This window comes from Marmota flaviventris, chromosome 5, assembly GCF_047511675.1.
Source record: "Marmota flaviventris isolate mMarFla1 chromosome 5, mMarFla1.hap1, whole genome shotgun sequence".
Lineage (NCBI taxonomy): Eukaryota > Metazoa > Chordata > Mammalia > Rodentia > Sciuridae > Marmota > Marmota flaviventris.
In genome coordinates, this window is record NC_092502.1 from 112,488,768 (window position 1) to 112,504,590 (window position 15,823).

Sequence of the window (15,823 nt, forward strand, 5' to 3'; positions counted from 1 at the left end):
AGATTAGCTTATGAAAAAGATGATGCTTTAATTTCCAACAAAATAATTTAAGAAAGAGATTTAGATCACATATGATTATGGCTCATAAAAGATATTAGGCTTTAAACAGTTCAACAACACTATATCTTTCATTGTGCACAAAACAGGAAAACCTTCTTACCTATTCATTTCACAGAATTAAGAAAGTAAGGTCCAAAAAAGTTAAATTTTTCCCTAAAAGCACAAAATGGTGTGGGAAAACCAGGGTGAGCCACACATCATCTCAGATTCAGGCTAATATCTTTCACAATGTATGTTATCCTGCTTCTCAAATTTTATACCAGATTTAAATAAGGGTAGTAGACAATAATATCCAAGACTTCCACTATACTCTAAATAGGCATTGCTTTTTATCAATCCCATTAAACCTAAAATATATCATAAAAATAGACATAACTATTATTTAGAATATTTATAATACCCATTTTTATTTAATATATGTGTCATTTTATGAATAACTTTAGAAGTAAGAATAAAGGTCTAGTGATAAAAAACTTTATTAGAACTTGTGATGAGAAGAAAGGAAAAAGGGGAAAATTCAATGTCCTTTGAATGCAAGTATCTATTTAATCTCTTTTATGCCTGAATCAGGGATGTATCAAACTAATAAAGTCTCACTCAGATTTAAATACATCTCTGGTAGTTTGCATCTTGCTCTACTTTTGATTTTTTCATGCACTTGAATCATTAAAATGTCACACTTTACAAACACTGAAGGCATATAATTTTACTAAAAAGAGACTGGTCATTCTTGCTTCATAATCATGAAATGCTTAAATTGTTGGATTTATAAATATCAGGTACAATAATTAACCCAAGTAATTTTTTATTGCTTCATCACATATTTTTTTTCTACGCACCTTTGTATACACGACTATCTGTCCATTTATCAATGATATCAACAAAATTGTGATTCACAACATTATAAACAAAGAAAGAATGTGAGTAATTTTTTTGGCAAAAGAGAGTGATCTAGATTCTGGTTGCAAAATATTGCCCAATGAAGTCCTTTCCTTTGCTTGACAAACAATGTTTCCATTTTGCCCTTGTCATTTGCTCATCTATTCTTGAGTTCTGCAAAATTTATCTGTAATATTGTCATCTGAAGTCTCATGGTCTGAGGTTTTGCTTAAACAATCAATTTCACAATCATCATTAGAATTTATGAAAGTACTGCTGTCTTCTTGCATTTATCTTCCGATTCACCTACTAATTTTGGGAACTTTTTTGTCAATTTTTTTCTCTTTGCCATTTTGGAAAAAAATCAAATTTCTTATTCTCAACTATATTTAAGAAAAGATAAATAAATAAATAAAATGTAAAAATGATGGCTCCTGACTTCTTTTGTACCTTCTTAAAGATGATACTATGCTTTAAGAAAAACTTTTTTTTAAAAAACTCTGAAAGCTGAGGTAGTGATGATTTATTTGACTATTACATTACTCCTCTAGGCTATTCAATCATTTGTTCTCAGCATGGCCCAGGAAGAATTTGTAAGCAATGATTAAATAATTTCTAAGATGATGAAAAAGCAAAATGCTTCAAAATAAAGGAAAATAACATCTCAGAATTTGCATAATGCATTCTATATTTGTAAAGGAGATCAAGATGGACCAATATAATATTTACAATACAAAGTAAGTTTCATTCTGTCTCTTAAAAATAAATAAATGTTTTCTTTGTTCTTTGGAAGACCTCTAAGAAAAAAGAAAAAGTCACAAAATATCAACTCTTACAAATAGATAGAACGTCTCAAAAAGAAACTGAAAAGATACAACTGGATCTAGTCTATTTGTATTTTTTTTTCACCTAAAAAGATCTATCCAATGCATTGAAACACATGAGAGGAAAAACAATGAGTGTGAAGAGAACGCCCTGCCTCTGCTTTCCTGCTCCTGCTTTGGACAGAGACCTTTATCATGGTCAGTACCTGTCTGACTACCTGCGTCAGAGACCTGCACCTCACCAACGTCCTACCTATAGACACGGTGCTCTGATTGGCAGAACCTATCAGGAGCTATCCTAAAGTGAGTAAAAGAGTCTTTGCTCACAAGTGAAGATTTTCTTTTCATGAACAGCCTTCCCAAAGTGGTGGACAGCCCTGATGGGCAGTCTTGGCCAGCTCCTCCAACAGGAAGAGCATTTTTACAGAGAAGAAAATGGAAACCATAGAGCAATATTCCATTTCTGTTGCTGAAATTGAGAAGACAACATGGTCCAGAAAGGATCCGATTGGTGTTTTTAAGTATGCATTGCTTTACCTTTGCACTGGGCCTATCCCTCTTCCTTTTCTGACTTCTCTTGTCTTGACTTATCTCTTCTCAATCTCACTGCAATGTCCTGTGCGCCATTTTCTCTGGAATACAAAATGTTTTCCATCTCAGGAAGAACAATAAGGAAAAAGGGCTACCTGGTATATTCATTGGTATAAAAAATTAGTGGAAAGTGACTATAAATAGGTAGTATGAGAGATGCCTCTGTGGGAAGGGAAGAGTTGTGTAACTTGGTTGTACTGGTGATTACATGAACATATGCATGGGACACATTTTCTTAGACTATTTATAAAAATTAAGTAGTTGGGGGCTGGGATTGTGGCTCAGTGGTAGAGCACTTGCCTAGCATGTGTGAGGCAATGGGTCAATCCCTGGCACCACATAAAAATAAAAACAAATTAAATAAAGGTATTGTGTCCACCTACAAATAAAAAAAATGTATTTAAAAAAAGCACTTGTAAAAACTGGTGAAATTTGAATAAAATCTGTAGTCTGGTTACTTGTATTATGTCAATGCTGTTTTCCTGGTTTTGATAATGAACTCTAGTTAAAGATGATACCATGGGGAGTGGGGACCAGGTACTGGTTGAAGAGTAGAGGGGATCTCTCAGCATTATTTTTGCAACATATCAGCCTATAGCCAATTTGAAATAGCAAATGGAAAGATAATGAGTTCATTCCATCTTTTACTCTACTTCAGAGAAGTTGACGGCCAATAACTTAGCAGTAACACATGTTACCTGTGCAAAATTCAATTTCTTTAATTTGAAAAACTCAGTAAGGATCAGGGTCAGCTTCATTTATCACTCATCACCCTTTAAAACTCAAGTTAAATTCTGCAGAATGTAAGTACTCAAAAGTGAAACTCAAGCAGGTGTTTTAGCTGACTTATAAACACAGATTCCTCAGAATTTGAAAAGCTATTAAGAGATTTATGGCCCAGCCCTGGGCCAATTGGTCACTCGACAGTCTTATCTTTCTTTGAATAATTTTCTGTACATGTGTACTTTTTCTTCTATGCATCTTCTCACCCATCTCATTCCTTTACTTGCTAAAAAAAAAAAAAAAAAGAGAGAGATATTTCTTGTAAGTCCCTGGGTTTCTTCCCCAGAAACTGGATGTTGGGCAGCCTGCATTGAGACCAGCAGATGTGTCAGGGATTCCAGATGGGCCTTCTTATATAGTCTCCTTTTGTGTTCAGGTGAGCTGGGGGTGAACGTGCTGTTTCAGGGCACATCAGGAACCCCAGCTTTATACTTGGCCGGCTATTGCCAATGAATCCTGAATATATCCTAGTCTGAGGATATGGAAGTGTGTTAGGGGTAAGGACAGGAGCAGGTGAGAGATGCAAACACAAATTAAAAAGAATTAGAGCTGAAAGAAAAAATATGGAAGCCTATTCATTAAGGAAAGTTCTACTATCTCTCTGGGCCTTGGTTTCTTCATGTATAACATAAGAATATTAACTAGAAAATTCAATTAAATCCTAATATTCTGTTGTTTGGAACACTCGAGTAAATTAAACAAATAATCCAAAAAAGCAGAGAAAATCATTTTGTAGATCAAATAGGCACTTTTCCCCATACTTTGTCTGAGAGAATTCAAATAAAAGGAGCAAGAAGAAGTTTTGGAAATTTACCTGATTTGATTCATAATTAAATTGTACTTATAAAATCATTGTGATTCTATTCTTAGCCACAATCTCCTGTCTGCTTCCCAGAGATTTTTCTGACAAGAATTAAGATAGAAATGGTCTGTTGTACTTGGTCCTTCCTTGTGTACAACCCACATTGGAAATTTTAAAAAACTTAAAAACTACTGCAGGCTCCAGAGCTGCCTTGTCAATTACACTGGGGGAAGCATGTTTTCCTATTTTGATCTGCCCTTGCCCTGTAAGATTTATTGCCTGTGGAGGCCTCTGGATCACCCCAGTTCATATAAACAGGAAACACACATCCAACAAAAGAAGAAAAGAAGAGAAAGTTGAACAAGCTGAGCACTAAAGGTAGAGCACAAAAGGAGAATTAGCATGTTACTAAATTTCCTTCCCCCCATATTATGTGATTTTGGACTTCCAAAGAGGGAAATTGTATATAGCTGATGCCAATCAGGTTCCTCGGAGTCCCAGATCGGAAGTTCAAAAGTCCAAATGAGGTAGAAGTGACCTGTTGCAGACACTAGAAATAAGATTTCAATCTGCCTGGGTCACATCCTTTCATGATGGGTAGGCCCTGCAAATTCTAATCTGCTGTGGAAATGGAATTCTCATCTGGAGAAGCCAAAATGTATTTAGGAAGTGGTAAACTGATAAGAATATAATGGTACAGTAAACTGTGATACTGCTGAAGGATGTATAGCAATGGTGTGGAGAATCGAGTGTAGGCTTCCATAAACAATAATTTCCAAAGTCATGAAAACTTGTAATTAAATATAATATATCTCTATCTACAAATATACAACATTATATTTTACCTTTCTACATATAATGCATAGTTGAAAAGTTGGAGTTATATACTTTTGAGTCTTCCCAAACTTATGTTTTCTTATCTGCTGCTACAAATATATCAAGAGATCATAGATCACACAGGTATTCTAACAGTGCAATGGTGGCAACAGTGACACAGATGTGGCCCTTTCACTATCTGCATATGCATATTATGCATAGTAGCAGTGCCAATGTACTGCTTTACTATTATAATTTCTTGAATAAGAAATAAGGTGCTCTCCAAAATCTACTTACAGGTTAGAAAATGCTATTTTTGAAAACTCTGACAAACACAAAGAAGTTTTCATTAATTCAACAAACATCTGCTCAATATTTACAACATGACTGCCTGAACCAGTTGCTGAATTCAAGTTGCTCACAGATGTGTGGCTGGAGAAAGAACCACCACCAAAAAAGAACTTGAGCAAGAGATGATTGTTGACAGATAAAGGAGTCATCTCAACCACGCTGGAGATTGGGCATTGCTAGGAACATCAGTGCAAACACTGGAATGGAGAAAAATGTGCGCTAGCGGTGTTGGGGTTCTATAGATAGATCCCAAGCTAGATGTTATGAGGATAGTGCAGCAGAAACACAATGGGGACATGGGGCAGAGAACATTGAGGAGAGAATTAGAAATTGGAGTATGAGTGAAACAAGAAATAGAGAAGGAACACCGCCTCTAAAATGCTGACAGACACAACAGAGGATGAAGATCACTGAAGGTCTCAGTGAACTGGAAGGAAAGATCTACAGAAAAAGGAAGACTGACTTACAGATTGGAGGTGTTCCCCCCTCTTTTCATTTTGTTTTCCCCCACAAAGTGTGAGATAGCTATGATTTCACAAGATAAACTATTCTGGAAGGAGGCCATAGGACTGAGCTGCTGAAGTGGAGGCAAGAGCCATTAGGGGATTAAGAATCTTGGAGGCTAAAGCACTGGAAATGTGGTCCACATGGACAAGGGAGTGATGAGAAAGACCGTGATTCATGTGCATGAGTTGAATCAAGAAATGGATATTCACTTAACAGGGACATCGACCTCAAAGGATGTTTCAGTCAGCTTTTTTTGCTGCTGTGACTAAAAGATCTGATCATAACAATTTTAGGGGAGGAAAAGTTGGTTTAGGAGCTCATGGTCTGCCCATGGAAGGCCTGCTCCATTCCTCGAGGCTGTAGCAAGGCTGAATATCATGGCTGGATAGTGTGGTGAAGGGAAGCAGCTCACATCATGGTGATCAGAAAGCAGAGAAAGAGAGACTCCACTTGCAAGATATAAATATATATTACCCCAAAGCCATGCCCCAATTCTCACCTGATCCAATCATACCCTAACACTTCAGGGGATTAACTCACTGATTGGGTTAAGGTTCTCACAACCAAATCATTTCTCCTCTGAACCTTCTTGCATTGTGTCACAAACCAGCTTTTGCAGAACATCTCATATCCAAACCATAACAATGGATAAACACTTTTACATAGGAATGACAATGCATTGACCTAGAAGAAGAATTGGGTTTTTTAAGGGGACACAGATATTAGAAACAGATACAGAGTCAAATTAATTCAGATGCATATGGAACTCTGATTGGAATATTATTTCAGTGAATGCTGAGGTTTACCCAAAGAAATTTTCTATTACACTCTGCCCAGTTGATTCCCCAGTGGAAAAAGAATGCAAGGAAATATCAAATTTTCATGAGCAAGAGTTTGGAGGACAAATTGAGAGGAATTGCCCTGGTAGGGCTGCCAAAGAAAGGGGAAGGGCATTAAGAGAGAGATGGTTTTCCTAAACACGGTTTGGTTTCCATTGCACTTAGAACTGATTTTGAGCAAAATGAATGTTTTACATAGCCCTTACACTTTTTCATCCCCGTGGATACTGTGATTCATGTAACTGCTCATGTTTATTTTCCTTGGCTGCCAGGAAGCTCAGAAACAAAATTTTGGCCTGTTGCTACCAACTTTAAAGCATACATTTAAAGCAATAGATATGGCCTGGGCTTCTTCCTACTTTTGTTAATCTACTCCCCCACTGCACTAATTTTTCCTCGATTTTTTTTCTTATTATGCTTGCTTTTTAAGATATTTTCACTCTGTTTAGAATGAAATTAAGTATTAAAAAACAAACATTTTAGTCCACGATTAATTCAAGCTTTGCACAAAGAATATGATTAAATACCCAGATGCTAGTCAGCTGCAAAAGAACATTTATTACCATAAAACGTTTGAGAACATTAGTGATTCTACAAGCCATATTTGCTGCCAGGTTTTCATATCCTACATATTCTAATATTGATTTTAAATCTGCATAGACATTGCTTGGCTCCAGAATTCCATGTACCTTATTATTAGTATGATGCATAAAGCCAGGTACTTTGAGAGTCACAAGAAACATTAATAATAAATACACCAGGAAAACAAATATATACTAACACATATGGCCATCCTACACATAGATTAATTTTAAAATATGGGCGTAAGTCCCAAATTACCCTAATCCTTTAGAGAAAACCCTTCATTCTGTTGTATTTCTCTTGCTGTTTTCTATAGGAAAACAGCTTCATGCAGGAGATGGTCTCAATGTTATTTGGAATGTCCACAAGGCTCTGTTGACTTTTGACGAAGGAATGTAAGTTACTACTAGTAATGGCTAGGAATTCTCCTACCAGTCAATCAAGTAACTGCTTAGCTCATTATGTTCCTGGTGAAACCACCCAAAAGGATAAAAATGGAAGAGAGCGATTGAATTTAGACAGTTGTTTTGTTATCTTCCCTGCACCACTGAAATTTGTTTCACTTGATTACATCTGTTCAGTATGAAAATTAGTCCCATGCGTTTGAAATGCATAGTGTAAAATTTCACATGTACCCTATATACCAAATACGGATTGAAATCATTTGGGTTGGATTATGGCTCCACGTGAGATGTCAGAAAAGTATACTCATGGCCAATTGGATAGTCAGGTTAAAAACAGTTCTTAAAAGGAGCTTTGTCCTTCTTTTAAACACTGGACTATAGTAAACCTTCATCCACATCTCAATTGGCCCTACAGTCCTCATGCGTGGCTACCCACTGAAATATTAGAGGGAGAAATGCAGGAAGCAGTTCTAATCAGATGAGAATGAGCGACAAAGGAAATTTTTGATAGAAATATGGACTGACAAGTTTCCCATCCTAAAGCAGAGTCCTCAAGACCACCCACATGGGAAGGAATTTCCCATTTTGAAAGATGGGCCCCTTTGAATCTGAGCATTTATATTGAGTATCTTAAAGTAGCATGTGGGGGTTGGGTTATCTAAGCCTAGTCCTCCGTTTTCCCAGGCCGTTATTAAGCAATGCACCCCCTGAAGAAGATTGTTCTGGAGACTTTGTGAACACTTTGCCTGCTTCTGACCAAAGAGATGCAGTGGTATCAGGGAAGAAAACCTCTTACTTCAACTTCAAGGCTGTAGAACTGGAGAGTATTTGGTCCCAGAGAGGTTCTGAGAGTGAGTCAAGTGTAAAGCCTGCACGTATGAAATAAATCCCTGGTTAACATGGAGTTGAAACTGAGAAAGGGGCACCAAGGAGAGGTGCCACAGCCACGCAAAGCAAATGGGAGCCAGCCTGGACATTCCTGGGAGGCTGGCACATGCTCACAGGAGCCTTTTATCTGCCCCCAGCCCTTTTTCTCACTGGACATCAGTTTGTTTTCACATTCAAAACCATTTGGATAAGATATTAGATGCTGTGTGGTTCAGATTGTGTTAATTTTGCATCACCTCTTTTCATATGCCATGAGATTAAAATTAAAAATTAATTAGCTAAAGATTAAAATTTATTAGCAAGTCATCTAACTTTCTGTGTACACCTAAGAGTATAACATATTTTAGCTCAGTTTTTACATACTACAAATTAAACAACCACTGGAGCTTATTAGTGCTAATAATAATGATAAAAGATGTGCTATCTTTTTAGAAAAGTACCAGTTCTTCCACGTGAACAATTTGTTAAGCAACATGTGTACATTTGTGTGTTAATCTTTACCATCATTCTGCAAGGAATACATTGCTATTGAATATATTATACAGATGAGAAAGCTAAAAATGGGTAAGTAAAAATTAACTAAACTAATTAACTTAAAGCCACAAGACTAATAAGTGAAAAAGCTACCATTTAAATCACCCTATTTAGACTCCAAGATATAAAATCTCCTAATTTATTAATGAAATTGCCAAAAGAAATCAGCCCAAATATTTTTATTTTATAGCATGTGTAGGGTAGATGAGAAAATGGAAACTCCAATTAAATGTCTTTCTACTATCTTTCTACCTTTCCAAAGATGCTTTAATCAACACATGGGTAATTTGAGGGACTCAAACTTTTGACTTACATTTACTAGCAATACATTTTCTCCCATACTTTTCTCATGGCTTGTGGGTTTGTTAATGCCCTCAATTCTAAAGTAATTTTTGAGGAAACAAAATAGGTTTCAATTGTTTCTGCTTGAAAGAAGGCAAAGAAATACAAACTTTTTTTTTTCTATTTATGGTAAATAACAGAACAAGGCACCAGTAGTTCTCCTATGACTTTGAAAATAAATCATTTACTGAGCCTCTTCAGACAATATGGGAGTTATTATGGTTTTTGCAAGTAAATAATCTGTTCTTTATCAGTATGTAACTTTAGATTATATTCACCAAGTATAAAACAAAACAATTGAAATTTAATAATGTGTATCTTTTTTGCTATAATTAACCAAGTAGATCACTATTGCCCTGTTCAGTCGATTTTACATCAATAACTCTCTCTAGTGGTTTATTTTTCCCACTTACATATGCCATTCTTTTCCACCACCCCCAGATTTTATCCTAGCAGTCTTATAAAATTCTATATGAGAGTCAAACATTGTTTTTGAAATTTTCCAGAATAAACATCTACCTTTTTAGAATCATCACAGACTGCAGTTTCCCCGTTAACAACAACATCAACCAGAATCTTGACTTTGCTTAAGCCCCAAGTGCTGCAAGTATTGAAATACCACTGTTGTTCAACTATTATTCACGTACAACATCACTTTCATTACTCTCATATATCTCATTCTACCTGCTAAGAAACTGATGCCTATCTTTACTTCATCTTCAATTAGAAGGAAAATTTGACTGGGGTTCATTGGGAGATAAACTGATTTAATCATTAAAGACTCTATAATAAAAGAGAGGAGCACTAAATTCCAGTATATTCAACAACAAAAAGAGATGTATTTGAAATAGATTTGTAAAAGACTTTCCATCCCTCCCTAAAAGAGCCAGGTTAATGGATCCTGACAAGAAAGGAAACAAGGAAAAGAAGTCCATTTCCCACAGGGAAAGATGATGCCATCTTCACAGCTGAGTTCTCCTCTAAGTTAACAATATGTTGGAGGGCAGAATCTGTACCCTAAGAGAAGTGCATTCATATCTGGCCTAATTTGCTGTGAAGCTTAAGCTTAAGCTAGTTTTCTTATCTCACTTCATCTCCAAAAATATAAAATAAGGATGATAATAACCATATCTATACACTGAGTTTTACTCAGTATAACTCAGTGTATATGCCTAGTTGTTTAGTATTGTGATTTGCATGAAGTAAGTATTTATAAAAAAGCAAAATCAGTTTGTTATTTATTTTCATATGAAGCCTTAGTGCTAAACCTAGTAAATTGGAGGCATTTATTGAGAGAACTAATGGTAAGACTCTACTGAGGTCCTCAGACACATATTTACATTTTATGTAAACAGGCAATTTTATTATTCTCTGTCTGCTACATCTTCTCTGATTCTGTCAATTTGCTTTCATTAACTGTATTCATTGTACAAATTTTCATAACCATCCTAATATGCTCAAACAAATTATGATGATCTGAAAAATATATTTTCCAAGGTCTCTGCTTAAATGAAAAATTTCAACTCCTACCATTTGAGCTAAACATGATCAGTAAAATTGCCTTTTCCATTTGTTAAAATGTGAGCAGAGAATAAATTCATAATTTGAATTTGAAATTGTTCCTCACATGGATATTAGCAATGTCCTACAGAGGATGTAACAGAAAGCAACATGTGGCAATGTTAAATATTTAGGGATTTTCTGACAAGTGGGTCAAGAATCGCTTAAGTCAATAAGAACAATCATGTCCAAAGCAGTTTCACTCATCCTACCCACACACTTATTCACCCTTCATTGATGATTTGTACGTACTCGCAGAGTTCATATATCCAGCCTCTCCTTTTCTGTTTGTTTGTTTTGCTGTACTAGGGACGGAATCCAGGGCCTCATGCAGGCTAGGCAGGCACTCCACCACTGAGCTACATCCCCAGCCCACCCAGCCGTTTATTATTTATGATATGTAAGATTTTGAAAGTTGTAAACACTCTAGAGAAAAAATTATTCTGGGTGGTCTTAATAAGGGCAAAAGGGAGATAATTAGAAATGACATAGCAAAAGGGGGGAAAAAAAAAACACTGACTTTTATCTAAGAACGAAAAACAACTTTCAAACCATACCAAGAGTTAACGTGATCTTATCCAAAGGAAAGTGAAAGACACCAATGATGCACAATAATTTAATAAGGGAAAATGAGGAATTTTGATTCCTCAAGCATTATTAATACAATTTTTAGTTGAAAGCAAGAACCTCAAAAATATGACATGTTTACCTTATTTTGAGTGTGAACTAAACAGAATAACCAAAAGAGAATATTATGCTTCAGACCATGACTTCCACATCACACTTGGAAAACTCAGAAAAAGCCAGCCAGTGAACCAGTACAAAGGCTCGCAAGAATCTCAACTTTTCCCCGCCCCATTCTCCGGCACAGGACAGTGGACATCTCAGCCAAATGACCAGGAAACCAGGGAGATCTTTTTTTTTTTTACTATAACTCATATTTTGGATACAAAAATCATGCATCATCCCTGAACTGGCAGCAGAAGTAAGGAGAGTTGGGAGAGTCACAAGGAGAATTGTGCAGCCAGCAAGGAAGCCTCAAAAAGAAGGAGTGGAGAGGACTGAAGGAAGGCCAGAGGAGAGTCACAGAGGGTCAGGAAGGGGAAGCCAGAACAGACTGAAGGTAAAAAAGCATGAGGAATGATGGGCAAGGGCTCCTCTAGGGAGGACAAAGTAGGCTCTTGTTGGAAAGAGAAAGTTGTATGTTCCATCCAAAATGACTGATATCTGATAGTAGGTCACCCCTTCTACTGCTTCCTTCACCTCCCTGAGTGAAAGTCATTTGGTGCTGAAGGGAAAGACGGTAGAATTAGAGTTGGTGACTTTAATTCATAGTGCTTTTAGTTGTGAATACACATACACACATAATTAAAGCTTTGCAAATGAGGAACAAGGAGGATTAGGAAATGGGAACAGGGAGTGTGTGAGGAGAAACACTAAGGAAGAGGAGAATGGTTGGAACCTGTAGGAACAGTAAGAAGAAGAGAAGAACAGACTTCAGGGATATAAGGGGGAGGGGACAGGATGGCCTGCTGGGCTTGAGGATCTTGGGACATTTCCAGACATAAAACATATGGATAAGGAAATAAACAATACCAATTCCTATGGCTAAAATGAAAGAGTTCCCCATTTCCTGTGGAAAGTTGGAGCCTGTTTAAAACATTGGCGGTGATTATGTTTGGTTTTCTTTGCAAATGCTCTGCTATAAAATGCTGATACTAAATAATCTCAAAGTTTTAATTTGCAGTCTCAGTTAAGTTCCAGAAGAGCTTCCCACTTTAATTTTAGAATTCTAAGTTCTGAAAGTTGAGATCTTGAAGGTGAACTAGGCCAGCCCTGATCTGATCCATAGAAACCATCTCTCTTGAGGATCCAATATTTCCCGTGGGAATCAGTTAAGCAATGTGGTCTGTTTCATGTATTTCCAGTGGGATGATATTTTGGATGAATGGCCAAGGTCTGGGATTGAGAAATGTGCATTTCATATCCCAGGTCTCTAGGCACTTTAATGAGCAATCACATGAAATCCTGGAACTCCCTTGACATTAATAATGATCCTTAACATTTAGAAAGCAACTGAGAATGTGCCAAAGATGTTCATCCATGTTTTCATATGATTCTCACTGTAGACATAGGAAGTATTTTACTTCCTCCTTTTCAAATTACTAGCCACATTCAGAGAGTGTATGGAGCTTGCTTAAATTCACACAATAGATAATTTTTTCAACTTCAGCCCACTTCTGCAAATATACAAAACAATTACTAAAGAAACTTTTACTTGAAATCCTTTAATTATACAGCACTAAAGAAATTTCCAAGACAATGCATAATTAAGAGTATGATAATACAAACATGCATTGGTAATTAATCTGTTTGAAAATGTTTTGCTTTTCTCAGTCTGTATATGTAAGAACTCAAGTGTAATTTGAAAATCTGTATATACCATGAATCTGTTATTATTGCACCACAAAAATGCTATTCTAAATCATTATGTTAAGAAAGTTTCAGCAAAAAGTTTCTGCAAAATTCAAGATATTTTGTATATGAGAAAGGCATTAGTGTTCTAAAAGCATGTTACATAAGTCAACCCTTTGGATTCCTTAATAGAAAGACCACAGTACCAAAATGGTGTAATAGTTAAACGCCTGATGCTGAGCAAGTTAATATCTGTGCCTACATTTTTACATCTGTAAAATAGTGGTTAAAATATTGTTGGCCTGTTGTGATATGAAAATTCAATGAGTTAATATCCTTAAGGTATTTAGAACCATGCTGATACATAGTGAGTCTTATATGCATGGGCTGTTTTTGTCTGTTAAACGTTGCATATGAAGTACATAGTTTTTAGTCGATCATCAAAATAACCTGAGATAAAGGTATGGTTATACCTCCTAGAAAGAATAGAAAAAGTCTCAAAGAAGTCCAGCAATTATCCCTACATCACACAGTTAACCAATGGCACAGTCTAGCTTCATCCTCATCTCCCTGGGGCTAACTGTCCTCATATTTTCATGTAGACAGCATGGTGGAGCACAGGTAATGATGGCTGCTGGGTGTCATCCTTATACATATGTACTCATATCTCAGGCCTCAATTCTGTAAACCTCTCATTATTCATCTAAAAGCTACACTTTTTTAAAAAAAAATGAGTTCATTAAATAAATTAGTATCTGACAAAAATTAGAAGGCATCCTGCAAAGGAATGGGATTTTAGAAAGTATAAAGGCTTTTCATAGAAAGTGTCTCATTTCATTTTCACAGCAAATGGCTGCTGCCTGTATTTACAGTGGGAAAGACAGGTTCAGAGATGTCAGACCATTCTGAAACTTCTAGGCCACATGGTTTAGAGACCATCCTGATTCTGAATGTGCATCTTTCCTCTTCACATTTCCATCTTGCAAATTTATACTGGTCTTACATATTTTTTCCACTTTTCCCTGAGAAAATTAATGTGATGTTGCTAACCAGATGTGCCCCTGCTGAGCTACTCACCAACATACATCCTTATGTCTCTGCCTCCAGATATTCTCATTATGAACAGGACTCACACTACCCAACCCACCAGAACCACTTTCACTCTATGACAAAAGCTCCCTGAAGCAAGTTTCTTTCTTTAAGTGGCTTCTCTAGTGAGTATTAATGGAATAGTTTTAGTGGAAAGTAGTGAAATATTATTGAAAATATTTTTCATTAAACTTCTTTTATGTTATCTAAAAGTTACATTTTGTCATTACTAGCAAATTAGATATAATAAAGAAAGCATGCCTATAATCCCAGAATCATTGGAGGCTGAGAGAAAAATCACAAGTTCAAAGCCAGCCTCAGCAACTGTGAGGCACTAAGTAACTCAGTGGGACCCTGTCTCTAAATAACATTCAAAATAGGGCTGCAGTTATGGCTCAGTGGCTGAGTATTGCTGAGTTCAATCCCCAGTAGCAAAAAAAAAAAAAAAAAAAAAAAAAGAAAGAAAGAAAGAAAGAAAAAGAAAAGAAAGAAAGAAAGCAAAAAAAATTTGTCTTTTCTAATTTTACTTCTACTAATAAAATATACTTTGAGTGATTTTAAATATGGTCATGTTTAATCCTATGTCCAATCAATACTAGAGGAAAAGTTAGCATATTTAGTGTTTTTCAAGTTTCTTGTATAAAAATTTTCAAGAACATCAGTGTGAAATTAGGATATTTTAGTATTTATCCAATAAAAGGATTGAGAATCCCGGCCATGTTTTCCCCAATGGCTTACCATATCCTAAGAAAAAGATCAGAAGGAACTTCTCTGTAGTGTTACTTGACAAAATTTCAAAAGTACCTTCTTCAAACTGCAATTTGGCAGAAAGAAATCATCAGTTTCAGTTCACTTGGGACCTATAAATCTAGAAATCAGGAGAAAAAGCTTTGCATCCACTGATTTGAATTGGGTGATGCAACTGAACAGTTAGTTTCACAGGAATATTTCAGAGTTGCAGTTCTAAGTAGAAAATAAAAATAAATAGGATGTCACGGTATTTATCACGTCTCTGAGAACTTTAGGCAAGTTAGATGTCATATCCTCTGGTGAATGGATGTCCATTTAGGAGCTTATCTCAGCATCTCCAAAGAACAAAGCAATTCCAGGACTAACTTCAAAGAGAATCACTTAAGCAGGGTTTACAAAGCATTATACCACAAACACTTCAAATACTAGGTATCTTAAATCAATTTTGCCAATATCATTTGCTAGGCGAAGAAAGTAAAAGTAATCCAATTTTTTCAGGTCCATTATTCCTCCTTTTACAAACTGGAGAAAATTATGTTATTATCTGTGGTGCTGACTATTGAGATTGGAACCCTTAGTTTTCAGTAAGCTTTAAATCAAATGTATTTAATGTGGGCCAAAATGGGAGTCCAAGGGGAGGGAGGGTTCTCTCAAACAGATTCAGTTTGAGTTACTTGCTTTAGTGTTTAATTAATGACCTTGTGACATGTTTTGAAAATAACGATGTTTCTAACTCCCTTAGCAATGTCAAATCCAAGACTTCTTGCTGCCTGCAGCCAAGGTTGAGTTGAAACTTCAGTTCCATGG

At 36.0% G+C, this 15,823-nt stretch overlaps 1 pseudogene; it reads left to right on the plus strand.

Moving 5' to 3' along the window:
* LOC114105251 (T-complex protein 1 subunit zeta-like) overlaps window positions 1–15,823 on the plus strand; it is a 66,338-nt pseudogene that overhangs the window by 34,801 nt on the left and 15,714 nt on the right.